Source organism: Dama dama, chromosome X (genome assembly GCF_033118175.1).
Source record: "Dama dama isolate Ldn47 chromosome X, ASM3311817v1, whole genome shotgun sequence".
NCBI lineage: Eukaryota > Metazoa > Chordata > Mammalia > Artiodactyla > Cervidae > Dama > Dama dama.
The window spans coordinates 9261231-9266636 of record NC_083714.1 but is presented as its reverse complement, the minus strand read 5'-3'; the positions used below and the strand labels follow the sequence as shown (position 1 = coordinate 9266636).

Genomic DNA, 5406 nt, shown 5'->3' with positions numbered 1-5406 from the left:
TTCCTCTGTTTCTTTGCTTTATTCAAATCCCTTGTGAGTATACATAGGAAGTGACAAATAGATTCAAGGGTTAGACCTGGCACACAGTACCAGAAGACCTATGGATGGAGGTTCCTAACATTGTACGGGAGGTGGTGATCAAAACCATCCACAAGAAAAATAAATGCAAAAAGGCAAAGTGATTGTATGAGGAGGCCTTACAAATAGATGAGAAGAGAAGAGAAAGACAAAGCAGACATGGAAAGATATAGCCACCTGAATGCTGAGTTCCAAAGACTAGCAAGGAGCGATAAGGAGGCCTTCTTAGGTGAGCCACCAGGGAAGCCCCTTATCTAATAAAAGGGATTTCTCAGTGGGATCGCAAAGCACTCAGTCCCCTCCTATGGACACTGTCATAGTGCCTCCCCCGCCTCCCCAGCTGGGGGTCACCGTCTGCTGCTCTCAGGGCCAGGGGGAGGGGGCACCCCAGCCTCTCCCATGGGGAAGCCACAGACCGGAGAACCAGGTGTGTCTCCCTGAGAATGTGATCGTACAAATTATGCACTCACCTTTTTTTTTTTTTTTTTGCACTCACCTTTAATCATCATCTCACACACTGCATTCACCGAGAGACACACAGAGGACCGAGGGACCATCGACCCTGCCACCTGGACCCACCTCTGCAGGCACCAACATTCAGTGGACTGGCGGACAGATGACCAGCCCCACAGGACAGGGCTGAGAATAGCCTCCGCAATGCCCAGCTTCTAAAAGCACCGTCCGTCAGCCCTGAGGCAGCTTCCGGTTTAGGCTGGTGACGTCACCGGATGTGGCTGAGACGCAGCCTCCGAGATACCCAGCTCCACCCACGCGCCGTCCGTAGGCCTCGAAGGAGCTTCCAGTTCAGCCCAGTGACATCACAGGATGCAAACGAGGAGTGGCCTCTGCAATGCCTAGCCCCTCAGTGTGCCGTCAGTCAGCCCCGAGGTGGCTTCCGGTTCAGGCCAGAAACATCACAGCACCTGACTGTGATGCAGCCTCCGCAATGCCCAGCTCTACACATGCGCCGTCCATCAGCCCCAAAGCGGCTTCTGGTTCAACCCGATGTCATCGCCAACAAACCCGTCGGCCCAGATGAAGTCGCCTGCGATGGTGTTGGTACAGCCGGCGGCTGACCCCAGTCACTGACCTCGCACCCATGTGCAAAGGTAGGGGAGCCCCCACTGGGTCAGCTTCTCCAGGGACCAGGCCGGGTGGACGAGGACAAACTCCAGGTTCTCCGTGAGGTTGATGCTGGCCATGAACAGCCTGCCTGGGACAAGAGAGGGGCTGCTGTTCATGGTGCCAGCTGTGGGGTCAGCCACCCACACGTGCAGTCATTAACCCACTCAGTCATGTGGCCAACCAAAACATGTGGTCATCGACTCACATGGTCACCCCCCATGGGGTCACTACCCCATGCAGTGATCCCTCCATGTGGCCACCAACCCACGTGGTCACCCACCCCTGGGGTCACTAACATGCGAGGTCATGAGGTCACCTGTCCACATGATTACCCACTCACACCATCACCCACCCGCACGGTCACCCACCCACGCGGTCACCAACCCACAGGGTCTTTCACCCATGTGACCAGTAACCCATGGGGTCACCTGCCCACACAGTCACCAAGCTGTGCCATCACCCACCCAGACTCTGGCCTCTGCAGCGGTCAGAGATTCAGATGTCCGACAGAGACCAAAGTTCAGACAGCAGGGTCTCACAGGGGTGTTGACTCATGAATTTCTCCTGTTACAGAGGGCAGGCGGGCTCAGTCCTCTGCCTGACAGTGACCCCAGAGATGTCCATGTCCTGACCCCGTGTGGTGGACACAATAATGTCTGTATGGATGTTCACGTCCTGTCTACATCCTGACCCCCTATGGTGGACACAGTAACATCCCCAAGGATTTCCACACCCTGGTCCCCATATGGTGAACAGAATAACGTCCCATAATACGTCCTGTTCCATTTCTACACTTGAACCCAAAGCCAGCCCCATGCACTAGGACATGCGTGTGACCAGGTGTCCCGGTGTGAAGGTGGCACTCACCTGGCTGCCTGCCACTCTTCATGTGCTCCAGGTAGTGGACGAGGTCTAGGTGCTTCACCTGGTTCCCCCACCAGTAGGGGATACTGGGCCACAGTTCTGCATGCTGACTCATGGATGCCTTGTCCTTGTACAACAGGATGATCTGATGGCCCCAGGACCACAGCTGATGCAGAGTCAGCACCTCCTGGGGGGAGAATCACCCAGGTGCCTGTGAGACGTGTGCACAGGGGTTGTTGGGGTGCCTTGTAACACAATGTGTCAGTTATTGGGGGTGTCCCAGAATCTACAGTGGTGTGTGGATTGTTGGGGTGTCTATGAGCAGTGATGGGCTGATTATTGGGTTTTCTGTGAGAAGAGACAGTCATGGGTGGAATAATGGCATGTCTGAATAGAGACACTAGTGGGTAGATTACTGGGGTGTCTGAGTGGAGATGGTGATGGGTGGGTTATGGGGTGTCTTGAGCAGTGATTGGTAGATTTTTGGGGTGTTTGAGTGGAGACAGTTGTGGGTAGATTACTTGGGTGTCTTGAGAAGTGATGGGTCAATTATTGGGGTGCCTGAGTGGAAACAGAGGTGGGTGGATTATTGGAATCTGTGCTAAGAAATGGCAGGTGGATTACTGGGGCATCTTGATGCGTGGTTGATGGATTTTAGGAGTGTCTGAATAGAGACCGGGCAGGGTGGATTATTGGGGGTGCCTGTGACCAGTGATGGGCTGGTTATTGGGGTGTTTGAGTGGAGACAGTGGTGGGTTGATTACTGGGTTTCTGTGAACAGTATAACCTGGTGTCTGAATCAGCCTCATGCAGGGAGCAGATAGTCTGATTACAGTGAAGCCTAGTGCTCCCACCACCTGCATTGCAGGCTGATTCTTTACTGTCTGAGCCACCAAGAAAGTCTCTCTGGAGGAGGTGCCGGGGTGCAAACACAGACCCACCTCATAGGACATGGGAACTCAACTATTGCTTATCTGGGACCAGGAAGGAGCTCTGGTGTCAGCTCAGCTGCACAAAGGGCAGGACCCAGCCTCCCCTTCCTCTCCCAGCTCCCCCAGATTCTGTGACTTCAGTCTGTGATGCTCTTAGTCCATGGGTCCCCCTTCTGACTCCAGGCTGGTTCCACAGTAAAGCCATGTCCTTTCCTACCTTTCTGGGAGGCTCTCTGGGTGGAGAACATCTCCTGGAGGAGGGCATGGCAACCCACTCCAGTATTCTTGCCTGGAGAATCCCATGGACAGAGGAGCCTGGTGGGTACAGTCCATGTTGTTGCAAAGAGTCAGACATGACTGAGCACAGACAGACACTCTCTAGTTAAAAGTACTTTGAAGTTATTTATATTGTTTTCAGGCTCTTTATGATGCCAGTGTTGTGGGTCTTGTGTAGTTTCATTTATTCTTTTCCTTTTAAATCAGTGTGATCTGTTTCAGAGACAGTGTGGAAAGGTTCACACTTTAGTGGTCAGCTAGGGACAATCCAGAAATCCTTCCTTTCCGTCTCTGAACATAGGTTTGGACTAGCTTTATTTATTTCTCTCTCTCTTTTTTTTTCTTATTTATTCTCAGGGTCAAGGGATGGGAAGGAGGATTTACAAGTTCATAATATAATTTGATTTGATGATGTTACGGAAGAGTGGATGGATGGGTGAATAAATAAATGGATGGATGGATAGAGGGAAGGATGGACAATGGATGGGTTAGTGGGGTTGGATCGGTGTATAGGTGGATGATGGATTGGTCGGTGGATGGATGGATGGATGATGGATGGGTGGATTTATGCATGGATGGGTGGGTGGTTAGATGGATTGGTGAGTGGGTGGGTGGATGGACGGATGGGTGGGTCAGTAGTATGTGGTTCATGCACACAGTGGTGTATGACTCACCATGAACAGGAGTGAAGTTCTGACACACCTTACATCGTGGATGGACCTTGAACACATGATGATCAGTGAGAGAAGCAGACACAGAAGGACACATTTTACATGTCCACTTATAAGAGATGTTCAGAACAGGCAAATTTACAAAGACAGAAGCAGATGAGTGGTGCCTGGGCTTGGGGGAGAGGCATCAAGAGTTATTATGAAAGGGGTACAGGAAGGAGAGCGGCCAAGGGCCCTTCTGTGGATGGAGGAGGCCTGAAGACGTGGAAGCCTCCTCCGTGTGGGGATCCCACAGCCTTCCCCACGGGGAAGCACCCAAAAGGGCTGAGAGACCGGGTCCACGGTTCCCTGACTGCTCCACACCCTCAAGGGCAGGGCCGTGTGGGGGCCCCTCCTTCCAGGGGTGGGGTGGCCAACATAGAACCCTGTAACTATCAAGAGGGTGAGAAAGAGTCTAAAGCCGACTTCCATAGAAAACAGCACTTCCTGTTTGTCCAGCTGTCCATGTGCGCTCCCAGTGGGCAATGCCCAGGGTCACAGAGCCAGGGCAGGGCCCTGTGTCCACATAGCCAGAGGAGTGCTGGTGGAGAATGGGGTGCGCTTGCACCTTGAGGAGGTGAGCAGGGTGGTGCTGTCTGGCAGGAACCCTCTCCTCCCAGGCCATGGTGTCTGGTGGCTGCCCATCTGATGACCTGAGCACAGGAGTGTCACCCTGGAAGTGCCCGCCTACCTGGTCCCCACCAGGCATTCCCATGTTGAGATGCCCACCCATGGCTGAGCTTTGCAGCACTTTTTGCAACCAAACTGGCTGGAGTCAAAGGTTCCTCATTTTAATTAGATACTTCTGGTACTACTTATGGAGTTTTTTGGGGGCGGGTGGACACCTTAAACTTTCAGCCCTCCAGGCTCAAGTGCAGAAGATACAGCACAAGCTCTGATGGAAAAGATGGGTGGAAAGGTGAGGGGTCCCCAGGAGTAGGACAGAGTGGCTGAGAAAGCACAATCCCCCCCAGGGTGGCTGGCATGTGTCCTCAAGGCAGGCTCTTGGAGGTTCACATACCTTCCGGGTTGAATGGGATAAAGTGGACAGAGAAGGGAAGGTGCTGGTGTGTGTATGTATGTGTGTGCAGTATGTGTGCGTGTGTGTTTGCTGTGTGTTTGTGTGTTTGGTGTGCATGTATGTGTGTGTGTGTGCGTGTGTCTTTGTGTGTTCAGTGTGCATGTGTGTTTGATGTGTGTGTGTGTTCAGTGTGCCTGTACGGGTGCATGTTTGGCCTTGAGGCTTCCCACACTCGGACCCGTCTCGCAGCCGCATCCCCGCCGAGCCGAGCCTGCGGGGCCTAACCTAGGATGGAGAGGTGGTGCAGGGGCACATCCCAGAGCTGAGAACTCAGTGCTGACATCCAGTCCGCGTTCTCCTTGGTGGCACAGGAAGGAGCCAGGCGAGCTCACCTGCCAGC

The 5406-nt window shown here is 53.3% G+C and overlaps 1 pseudogene; it reads right to left on the bottom strand.

The window, feature by feature from the left end:
- Positions 1-1052: 1052 nt before the first annotated feature.
- On the bottom strand, positions 1053-4700 carry LOC133052187 (PI-PLC X domain-containing protein 1-like; annotated as a pseudogene).
- Between the last annotated feature and the right edge of the window lie 706 nt (positions 4701-5406).